At 41.9% G+C, this 11,086-nt stretch overlaps 1 long non-coding RNA gene across 1 annotated transcript; it reads left to right on the top strand.

Annotated features, from left to right (window-relative positions):
* The first annotated feature begins 1,727 nt into the window (after nt 1–1,727).
* On the top strand, nt 1,728–11,086 carry LOC120913484. The gene is made up of 4 exons (XR_005743523.1): nt 1,728–1,836; nt 6,977–7,051; nt 7,467–7,542; nt 10,832–11,086. It is a non-coding gene; the product is annotated as an uncharacterized LOC120913484 (long non-coding RNA).

An 11,086-nucleotide genomic window follows, 5' to 3' on the forward strand; every position in this document is an offset into this window, starting at 1 on the left:
CTCTTTAGAAGGTTGGGCACCCCTGTTATATAACTTGTTGCTTCATTTCCTTCACTAACAGAAAAATATATTTGAAATGTGGAGAAATGTTAGGTCCCATTCACTAACTCTAACTTTAAACTACAAGCGTCGGGCTGGTGGGCAGTTTTATTAGCCCCCCACAGATTGGGGATCTTTGATGACTCCATTTGCTGTCCCTCGTTTTTGAGCTTGTTTCCCTTAGGTAAGCATGGTTTCTAACCTGTTATTATTATTATTTTTAACTGTGTGCCCCTATGGGAGGTGTGTGGTAATGCTGTTGCCTTATATATAGGTATATTCCTTATTTCTTATCAATATATATCTTTATATTTACAGCTTTGAAGTTATTTTGAGGACATATCCATTTATTCATGGCTGTTCTGTTGATTACACTCTCTCCGTTTGTTGTCTTCACTGTTTATCTCCTAAATGTAAGTCCAACACATATACCTTCTATTTGTAATTCCTGCTATGAGCCTATTGTATGCATTGTGTTTGTATCTATACATCATTGGACGGAGAGATCACGTGGTGAACAGCCGCGATCTGTGATGCGCCGCGTCCTCTGGACCCGGCGGTCACGGACACTCCCGTGTGCGCCCCCAGGGGGCGCGCGGGAGCGCGATTCTGGGAGGACGTCCATGGCGGTTAAGGAACCGCCTTGTAGCCATAATTCAGCTAAGAGGCAGTGATTAAGTGGTTAAGCCAATACGGCGAACTGTAAGATAAATTGCATAGTGGATCCCTTTCCTTAACGAGGTCACCAAGCCTATCCCGAGACATCAGATTGCCTTGCTTGTCTCCTCCAGGGCAGGTTCTCCCCCGGTTTCCTTTGCTAAGAAGCTTCCCCCGCTTGGATGGACAGCTTAGGATCCTTTGTAGAACCATAGGCCCCAGCCAGCATAGCTGGGCCTACCTAATAGGAATACAGGCTCGGACCAACATGGTCCCGGGGCTGGAATCACGCACACTCACCTCGCGCCAGGAGGGCCATGAGACAAAGGACCCCCGAAAAATTGCATCTGCCTCTTAAGTATCCCTTCCCAGCATGCACAGCGGGGCACCACTCCCACTGGGCTGCTGCAGAGTTCCAATATGGGCCTGAGGTGGTAACGCCACCTACAGGCAACAGGGGAAAACTTCTACCGAGCACAACCACAGCCAGAACAAAGGCGAATTTACACAGAATTAACAGAGTCTGAGCCCAACTATGGCTTAGACGCCCCCTAAATTTATAGTAGCGCCCTTGTCATTGGGAGCCCGGCGGTACATAAATAATAATAATAATAATAATAAATAATAAAATTCATAAATAAATATTAAATTAATTAATTAACCCCTATTCCTAATATTTAACCCTTAACCCCTTGCAAAAAAAGTCAAATAAATAAATAACACCAAATGAATAAATAATAAATAAAAGTGGATGTAAATGCTGAAAAACATAGCAACAAATGATGAAACAGAAGATATTTTTCTCTATTCTCTAAAATCATCAAAGCTAAATAACGATTTAAAAACGCTGTGCACAAACGCTCATAAACATTCATACAAACTTTACATCTGTTACAAGTCCCCCCATTCTTGTAGCAACTCTCTCTCTCTCTCTCTCCCTCTCTCCCTCATAAAATGTCACAATAAAAACGAATTTGTCGTCTGTCGCAAACTTTTCATCAGCTTTTTAAATGAGCCTGTGGAAATGCTGCCATGCCAGGTGTTGTAACACAGGTATATATAAAGGAGCATTCTGTCTGCAGGGATCACAGCTCAACGCAGCAGAACCCAATAAAGGCACGGAGCCTATTGAATCCACAGGTGAGATACATTTAGAATAGTTGCTACTCATGTCTGACCACTGTAATTGCTACAAGCAGGGGTGTGCATTATGACACCCCATAGCAGTGGCGATGCTAGACATCCTTTAACCTGGGGCAAAGACTCAGTTCAGCCACCCCCCCCCCCAAAAGGTTGCTGTCAGTACAACAGAGGTTGGTGTCTGTAGGGCAATGGACGGTGTCAGTAGTATTTTTTGTTAACTATTTTATTTTTTTATAATTTTTTACAATAGTATTAGCAGAGAAGTTTGAGGCTGCATCATCTCTGCAGCAAAGAGCTGGTGCGTGAGTCTATCCCACCCCGTATTCCACCCCCATCCTGGGCCCTGAGCACCAGTAAGCACTAGTGAGCCAGAACATAGCTGCCAACATTTTGAAAAAAATTCCAGGGACACTTTTTGCTGTGTACAAAGCAACTGTAGGCAGAGAATTTCATTGGGGCAGAGCATTTATTTCAAATAGAATATTGTTAACTTATTGTACAATTTTAAAATACTGTATATAGAGGAAAATCATAGAGACACAAATATGGCCAAAGGGGGGTGTTATTAAAATGTTTTTATTTAACAGTAGACTGTATTTATAAATTATATAGGCCTTTTAAACTGCAGAAGCCCAACAACTCTTGCAAAGAATACAGTTATTAACACAAATTACACTGCAAATACATTTGGCATAAGCTGCTTGAAAGAGGGGGGAACTAGTGCTCAGTAGGAGGAAAAAGAGAGCACCAGTGGGGGACAAGGGGTGCACTGGTGCTCAGTGGAGAGCAAGATGGACACTGGTGCTTAGTGGGGGGACAAAAGGGGGCACTGGTGCTCAGTGGGGGGACAAAAGGGGGCACTGGTGCTCAGTGGGGGGACAAGGGTGGCATTGGTTCTCAGTGGGGGAAACTGGTGCTTGGTGAGGGGGGAAGGGGGGCACTGGTGTTCAGCGAGGGGGCAAGGGGGGCACTGGTGCTCAGTGGAGGGTGGATGTAAGGGTACTGCTGTTTACTGGGGAGATGAGATTACTGGTGCTCAGTGGGGGGGGGGGACAAAGAGAGCATTGGTGCTCAGTAGGAGGAAAAGGGGGAAATGGTGCTCAGTGTGAGACAAGAGCTCAGTGGGGGGAGATGGGGGGTACTGGTGCTCAGTGGGGGACAAAGAGAGCATTGGTGCTCAATAAGGGGACAAAAGGGGGCATTGGTGCTCAGTGTGGGGACAAGAGGGCACTGGTGTTCTGTGGAGCACCAAGGGGGCTCTGATGCTCTGTGGGGGACAAAAGGGGGGTAATGGTGCTTGATGGGGGAACAAGGGAGCACTGATGCTCAGTGGGAGGGCAAGGGGGACACTTTTGCCAGGGGCTGACTGTCAACTTTTGGTCCAGGGTGCAAGTACAATCCAGAGGCGCATGGTGCAGCGACTCGGCTCACCTCCCATTCTACCTCTTCTCTGCCTCCTCCCAACCCCACCTGCCACTTCCATTATGTTTTATTTTCATGCTGAAATTTCTATCCTGCAAGCCAGAGTCTCACAGACATTAAAATGTAACTCTTCTATTACTGTACATATGATTTTGTATACATTGAATATAGACAGAGAGATAACACTGATAACACTGGAAGCCTACCTTAACCACTTTAGCTCCGGAAGGTTTACCCCCCTTCATGACCATGACATTTTTTGCTATACGGCACTGAGTTACTTTATTTGACCATTGCGCAGTCGTGCGTCACTGTACCCAAACAACATTTATGAAACATAAAAAGGAAGTTGAATAAGGCAATAAATGTATAGTGACTAAATATGTTTATTATTATAAAGAGGGTATAGAATCACACTCAATATGAAATACATATTTAGCAGCCACTGCATATATGTGAATATTGAATGAAGTACAGTTCATAAGCACATAAAATTCCAAAATACAAATACATAATCCAAATAGTTCATGTACGACCTTAAAGATGAAATAGCAACACATTCCAGTTACCAATGTATGGAGTAGATACTCTGGGTAAGAACATAACAAATGATAGAAGGGATAATAGATAGATTCAATGATGATTGACTAAAACAAATTTGTATCCTGTCAATGCTCAACGCGTTTCGTGTAAAGACACTTCATCAGGAACGGATGCATCCGTTAGTCTGTGAAAAATATATATATAGATACCGATAAGTTCTGATAAGAACTTCAGCATCAAATGAGAAGGAATTATGGTCTGGTTATTTACATCGGACTGTAAAACAGGGGTATGTGATACTGCACTTGGAGGGAACCGTCAGGATAGGTCGTCTGTTCCAGGAGCTGTGGAGGCCAAAAACGTACGATTAGCGAAATGCCCAAACACAAGATCCCCAAGAAATTGGATTCTCCAAGTAGTGTATGTGGGGCTCCAAAGGAGTCAGTAGAAAAAAGGGTTATACTCTGGAGAACTCTAACAATGATGGTGTGAACCAAATAAGAGCGAGGTATCCAGTGAGGGGAAAAATGTATTCACTTACCTGGATATGGCTCTTAATGGCATATCTTTGTCTTCTGTCACCACCTTCACTAAATGTTTCCCCTCACTGTATAGCCCGCTCTTACTTGGTTCACACCATCATTATTACATGAGAGTTCTCCATAGTATAACCCCTTTTCTACAGACTCTTCTGGAGCCCCACTCTGTGTTACCACATAGACCCATACCAGACCCTTTGAGCGAGTGGTGGCGGCGTTGTAATTGACAATGGATCTACATCGAGATAATTTTTTTTTTTTTTTTAATAAACTAATTGTCAAAAAATGTTTGTGTTTTTATTTATTTTAGACACATTTTTTTGGTGAATGGGTAGGGGTACTATGTTCCCCATTCTCATTCACATAGAAGGGGTGGAATCAGGGGGGCCCCTTGTTAAAGGGGGTTTCCAGATTCCAAAAAGTCCCCAGACCTGCACAACCACACAAACGAAAATTCCCAGCTCGACTTACCAGCCAATCTGCTACCAACCGAATTATTGTTTATTGTTTATTGCTTATTGCTTGTATAGCGTAGAATCACCCGAAAGTATCGAAGTGCTTCCAGACCTTAACAATTCACAACAGGACCGAGTGTTACAGGCATAAATTAACATAGTAACAATATAAAATATGTACCACTATTAAAATCAAATAATAAAACAACAATATAACACCATAAAACCAATACAGTACAAAAACCATAGAAATCACATAAGACCAAAAGAGAGACAACACACAATTCCCAACAGATCTAGCAGTGCTTCCCGCCAGAATGACCCTAACCTCACTCTTCCTATCAATCTGCCTCTGCCCACAGATAGGTTTTTAGATCCCTCCTGAATGTGGGTAGGTCAGGACTCTGTCTAAGACTTAGGGGAAGTAGATTCCATTCTCTCGGGCCAAGTACAGAAAAAGCCCTGCCCCCCCCATTTTTTCAGCCGACTCTTTGGCTGTTCCACACGGAATTGGCAGCTCCATCTAAGGGAGCGGCCAGTAACATGTCTATTCAATTTCTCACATAGATAGGCGGGTCCTAGCCCGTGAAACGCTTTAAAAACATGTGTTAGAATTTTAAAACGCACCCTCTGACCAACTGGCAGCCAATGCAGGGCAGCCTGATGTCTCGCGGTGGGGCAGTGGCCTCTGAGATTTAATGCAAGCATTACCGCCTGATTCTGGACTTTTTGAAGTCTCCTAATCTGGACTTGAGGCAGTCCAGCCAGGATACCATTACAATAGTCCAGATGTGGAAGGACCAGAGCTCACACTACCGAGATCCTTTCCAGATCTGACAGAAAAGGCAAAATGCGGCAAAGAAGCCGCATCTTAAAATGGCAGGTCATGACAACCTGACCGACATAGGGGATTAGCGTCAAGTCGCTGTCAATTAGGACCCCTAGTGTCCCCACCATGTCGGCCGTCCGCGGGCACACCCCTGCCCCATCGGGCCATGATAACACCCAGTGTCCCTCAGGAATATTCCCTGATCTCAGAACATCGGTTTTGGCCTGGTTTAGCTGCAGGTAGTTAGCTGCCATCCATTTTTTTATGATCTCTAAACCTGCTACCAACTTGGCCTCCGCCTCTGGCTCATTGGTCGAGATTCTGGAGAACAACTGGGTGTCATCCGCATAGGACTGAAATCGAAGTCCCAGACTTGCGATCACCGCCAGCAGAGGGCGAAGATAGATGTTAAAGAGAAGAGGGGAAAGCGGGGACCCCTGTGGGACCCCACACGTCACCTTGATAGGCTCCGAGTAGAAGTCCCCCAGTTTCACCCTATACTCCCTCTCCTCTAAAAAATGACTTAAACCATTTCAAGGCCTGGTCACTCACCCTCGCCACCTCCTGAAACCGGGTCAGCAATATCTGGTGATTTACTGTGTCGAATGCGGCTGACAGGTCCAAGAGAATAAGGATTGAGTGGGCCCCCCGATCCGCGTCCACCAGTAGATGGTCCATGACATCCAGCAACGCCGTCTAACAGTTTTATCCTATCTAACAGTTTGCGTTAAAAACAGAAGTTTAGTTAGCACACATTTGCAAATGCATGCATAAGCTGCAGAGCTGCTCCAAGGCACCCCAATATTTCTGCAGTCCTAACTCCTGGAAATTTATGAAAGTCTCCACAGTGGTAGCACATGCATTCTAATGGATAGATAGAGGGAATGTGAGCCTGCAGGTAGCCCAGTCCTCCTTAAAGGCACAGGGGCACTCTGGACACCCAGAACATAGCACAATGGCAGCAAAGGTGTTCAGTGTGTCCCCTTACCAATATTACATCAGTAACAAACAACTGGCCACCCCCCATCTATAACTGGCCTTCACAGCAAGGAGCACATGGAAGGGCATGGCATGCAAAACAAAACCAAATAAAATTCCCAGCTCAACTCGCCAGCCAATCCGCTACCAACCAAATTATCTGAATTATCCTGTCTTACAGTTTGCATTAAATACAGGGGTTTAGTTAGCACACAAGTGTTTCTTGCTCTTAAAGGTACATAATATAGAGTGACGTTGGTTTGTACAGTTTTTTCTTTTTTATCTTATTTTGGTGTTATTTGTTGTTGAAACATATCTCCTGTTCTGGTTTTCCAGACCACTTATGATGTTTTTGGCTATTATTTTTTTAGTTACTCGTCGTTTGACCAAGTTGTTTTCCATCTGAAGCAATAGTTATAAAAACATTTCTCATATATAAAGGCCTGGTGAGTTGTTTTTCACTTGTTTTCATTTTGTAATCCTTTATGCATTGAAATGTATTACATGTACTGATAATGGTTCTAGTATATCATTATTTGTTATTATCTTGTGTGTACATATATTCTCTCCAGCCATATGTTTTTCTGCAAGTTTCAATGATGAGTAGTATTTTATTTTTGGCTCAAACAAAGATTTTTTTATGTAAGACAGTGGTGGAAAACCAACAATAATCCTCATATTTTTTATTTTATTTTTTTCCTTCGTTTTTTTTCCTTTTTGTAGTTTTAATTTTTTGATGTAACGTTTCATTTTTATTTTTTATATTTTTATTTTTTATTTTTATTTTTATTTATAGTTGAAACATTTTTCCTGTTCTGGTTTTCCAGACTACTTATGATGTTTTTGATTATTATATTTTAGTTACTCATCGTTTGACCAAGTTGTTTTCCATCTGAAGCAATAGTTACAAATAATTGCTCTCATATATAAAGGCCTGGTGAGTTGTTTTTTACTTGTTTTTATTTTGTAATCCTTTATGCATTCAAATGTAATACATGCACTAATAATGGTTCTAGTATATAATTATTTGTTATCTTGTGTGTACATATATTCTCTCCATCCATAAGTTATTCTGCAAGTTTCAATGATGTAGTGAATCTTTACTGAAAAAAATAGTAGCGCTCTGTTTCATAAAACAGTACTGGTAAAGTGATTACCGTATTTATCGGCGTATACCGCACACTTTTTGCCCTGATAATCAGGGCAAAATCGTGGGTGCACGATATACGCCGATACTCGATTCCCGCGCTTAGTTTGAATGCCTGCGCCGACATATACCGAGCGCAGTACATTCGGGTACATTCGGCCAGGCTCGGCTTCGCTCGTAGTCACGCTCTGTGACGTTTATGCGTGAGAAGCCGAGCGTAGCCGAATATACTGCATTCGGTATATGTTGGCGGAGGCTTCAAACTGAGCACAGGAAGCAGGGGTTTGACACGGAGACAGCCGGGAGGACACCACCGAGGCCGTAGACGGACGCCGGACCGGACGAGGCCGCCGATGGACGCCGGGCAAGGCACCAAAACTGTAAGTAGTAAAATGTAATAAAATGTTTTTTTACAGGATTTTAGGGTCAACATTAGGGGTGCACGCTATACACCGGAGCGCCCAATACCCCGATAAATACGGTATATTAAAATAACATAAATAAACACATAAAAATTAGCACATAAAAATTAACAAGTGAAAGTGAATTAATAGTGCATGTGAATGGTCCATAAACATATAAAGAAAGTTGAAAAGAAAATAAATTCATATAAAAGTGTCCATAAATCACACCAATATTCAAGTGATTAAGCAGTGATTGATCAATGAATGTTATCTTTCTTGAAATCTTGATACAAACTTTCCACCACACCTCATGTGCTTGTGAATCCACTCCCAAAGGAAAAAAACTCACCAAAACAATATGCCTCACATTCACATGTTCGGCACAATAGCTTGATAACCCACCCGGGTTGATAGACAATTCCAACGGTGATCACAAATCAATCAAATCCACATGCAAAAATAAATAAAATGCTTCCAATGGTGAAGTATGTAAAACCAATTTATTAAAAAGTGCTCACAAATCCTCGCTCATTGTACTTACATATTATAAAATTCACACAGACACTTCAATCAAAAAAGTTCTCTAATGCAGGAGACTTGCAGTAAGAGGTTAGGTTATTGCGGTCACGGCGGACACAGAACACCCAGCAGATCTCACCCTCCACTTGCTCGCTCACTTCACCAGCCGGAACAGCTACCTCTTGGTGGTGATAGTATGTATAGGGATCACAAAAATTTGCTGTGCAGGCCCCGCCCAGACATGTTTCGTCAGTATAGACTTTTTCAATGGGATCCCACGGCAAATTGTGTCACAAGACATAATGGAACGGTGTCAAAGCCACAATAGTTAATACACTAAAATTAATGATATAAAATTTGTGAGATAAAATAAATTAAATGGGATAGGACAGTAAAGATGATATCATAACTCCTGAGGTATGGTTGGAATGTTAAAATGTAAGATAAATAAACTTTAAAAAGGTGTTAACTTATGGAATACTTGACTAGGCTTCAAATATAACCCACATAATCAATATTCTATGGGAACGGCCCAAAGTCAATATTCTGAAAAAACATGCTATGTATCGCTAATAAAACAATTGATATCAAGTTCTATGTTCAATCTTTTGGGTGATAAAACATTGGTTGAAAAAAATCTACTGAGTCTCACATTTTGACAACTCACGAACGAGGTTAAAGCTCCTCCAATGTGGCTCAAGATGCTCAACTCCCCAAAATTCTAAGCCTGATGCATCCTGGTTATGTTTCAGTTTAAAATGTAAGGACACATTATGGTCCTTAAACCCTATCTTAATGTTGTGTATATGCTCGGCTATTCGCACCCTTAACATCCTCTTGGTACGTCCTATATAGATAAGATCACACAGCATAAACAACATATGTGCTGTTACAAGTAATAAATTGTTTGATGTCAAAGCTTTTATTGTTGGAAGTGGATATAAAATTGTCCAAACCTCTGATTGGTCTTAATACCTCCCTATTGACAATGTACGGCATGTGATGACTCTGTACCGCATGTGATGGCTCTGTATGGCACTGTATGGCATGTGATGACACTGTACGGCATGTGATGACTCTGTACGGCATGTGATAACTCTGTATGGCACTGTACGGCATGTGATGACTCTGTATGGCATGTGATGACTGTGTACGGCATGTGATGGCTCTGCATGGCACTGTACGGCATGTGATGACATTGTACGGCATGTGATGTCTCTGTACGGCATGTGATAGCTCTGTATCTGTATGGCACTGAACAGAATGTAATGACACTGTAAGGCATGTGATGACTTTGTAATACAGCCCCAGATAGCATTACAAATGTAAGGGGGCTGTAATCCTGCAATACTCTATTTACAATGAAGTTAACATTATTGCTGTTGGGGTACTAGTTATTATACCAATTATGGGGGAGCAAAGCTCTGTCCACGTCTGAGTATTTCTGTGATTCAGTATGATAATATAAGTAGATGTGAATAGAAAGTTTCATTGTCTCATATAAAATCCAGATAGTCAATAAAGGAATTCATTCACAATGTTAGCTCTGATTTTATTTCATCTTACTATACCAGTAATGCATGGAATGCCTGTGTGCTGTCACATCCATATGTGTTTTCTGCTTTACAAATATATTGTTTTCCCTCTGGTAGATAGTAATATATAGAGGACATTCACATACACAGCACTATCAGTGACTTCTCCTACCTTAGTCACTGAAGTGCCAATATCTCTGCTGGATTCCTCTGACGATCCGTACAGACTGCAGAGGAGGAAGGAGGGGGAGGTAGGAGGAGGAAGGGGAGGAGCTATGCTCTGTGAGGTCTTGGGAGCGAGCAGAGAGCAGACATCAATCAAACAAGATGACAGGAAAGTGGGTGGATCCAGACTCCAGAGCCAGACCATTGTCAATATGATGCTGTATGAAAGTCTGTAGACCCTCCCACAGGTATTTAGCTACATTTTAACAGAATGGGGGCACTTTTGAGAGGGCTGGGGGTATCAGCAGCTCACATAGACTAGATGTACGCAACAAAAAAAAAAGAAAACCCAAACTTCTCTTTTAAGATTAAGCAGAATTTTGCTTTCATTTTTCTTTTTGATGTTCTATAAAAGCCATATAGGATATAATTATTTTCTTTGCTCTTCTTTTTCAGATCACAACTTCAAGAATGTTTCCAAAATTCTCTTTTCTCCTGATATTTGCAGTTGTTTTGAGTCTCACCCATAAGTCCTTATGTCAAAACTGGGAAACATTTCAGAAGAAACACCTGACAAAAGACCGGGATATTAAATGTGATAATATCATGTCAAAAACCTTGTTCAACTGCAAGGACACAAACACTTTTATCTTTTCACTTCCTGGGCCAGTGAAGGCCCTCTGTAGAGGAATTAAAGACTCCAAAAATGTG

This window comes from Rana temporaria, chromosome 9 (genome assembly GCF_905171775.1).
Source record: "Rana temporaria chromosome 9, aRanTem1.1, whole genome shotgun sequence".
Taxonomy (NCBI): Eukaryota; Metazoa; Chordata; class Amphibia; order Anura; family Ranidae; genus Rana; species Rana temporaria.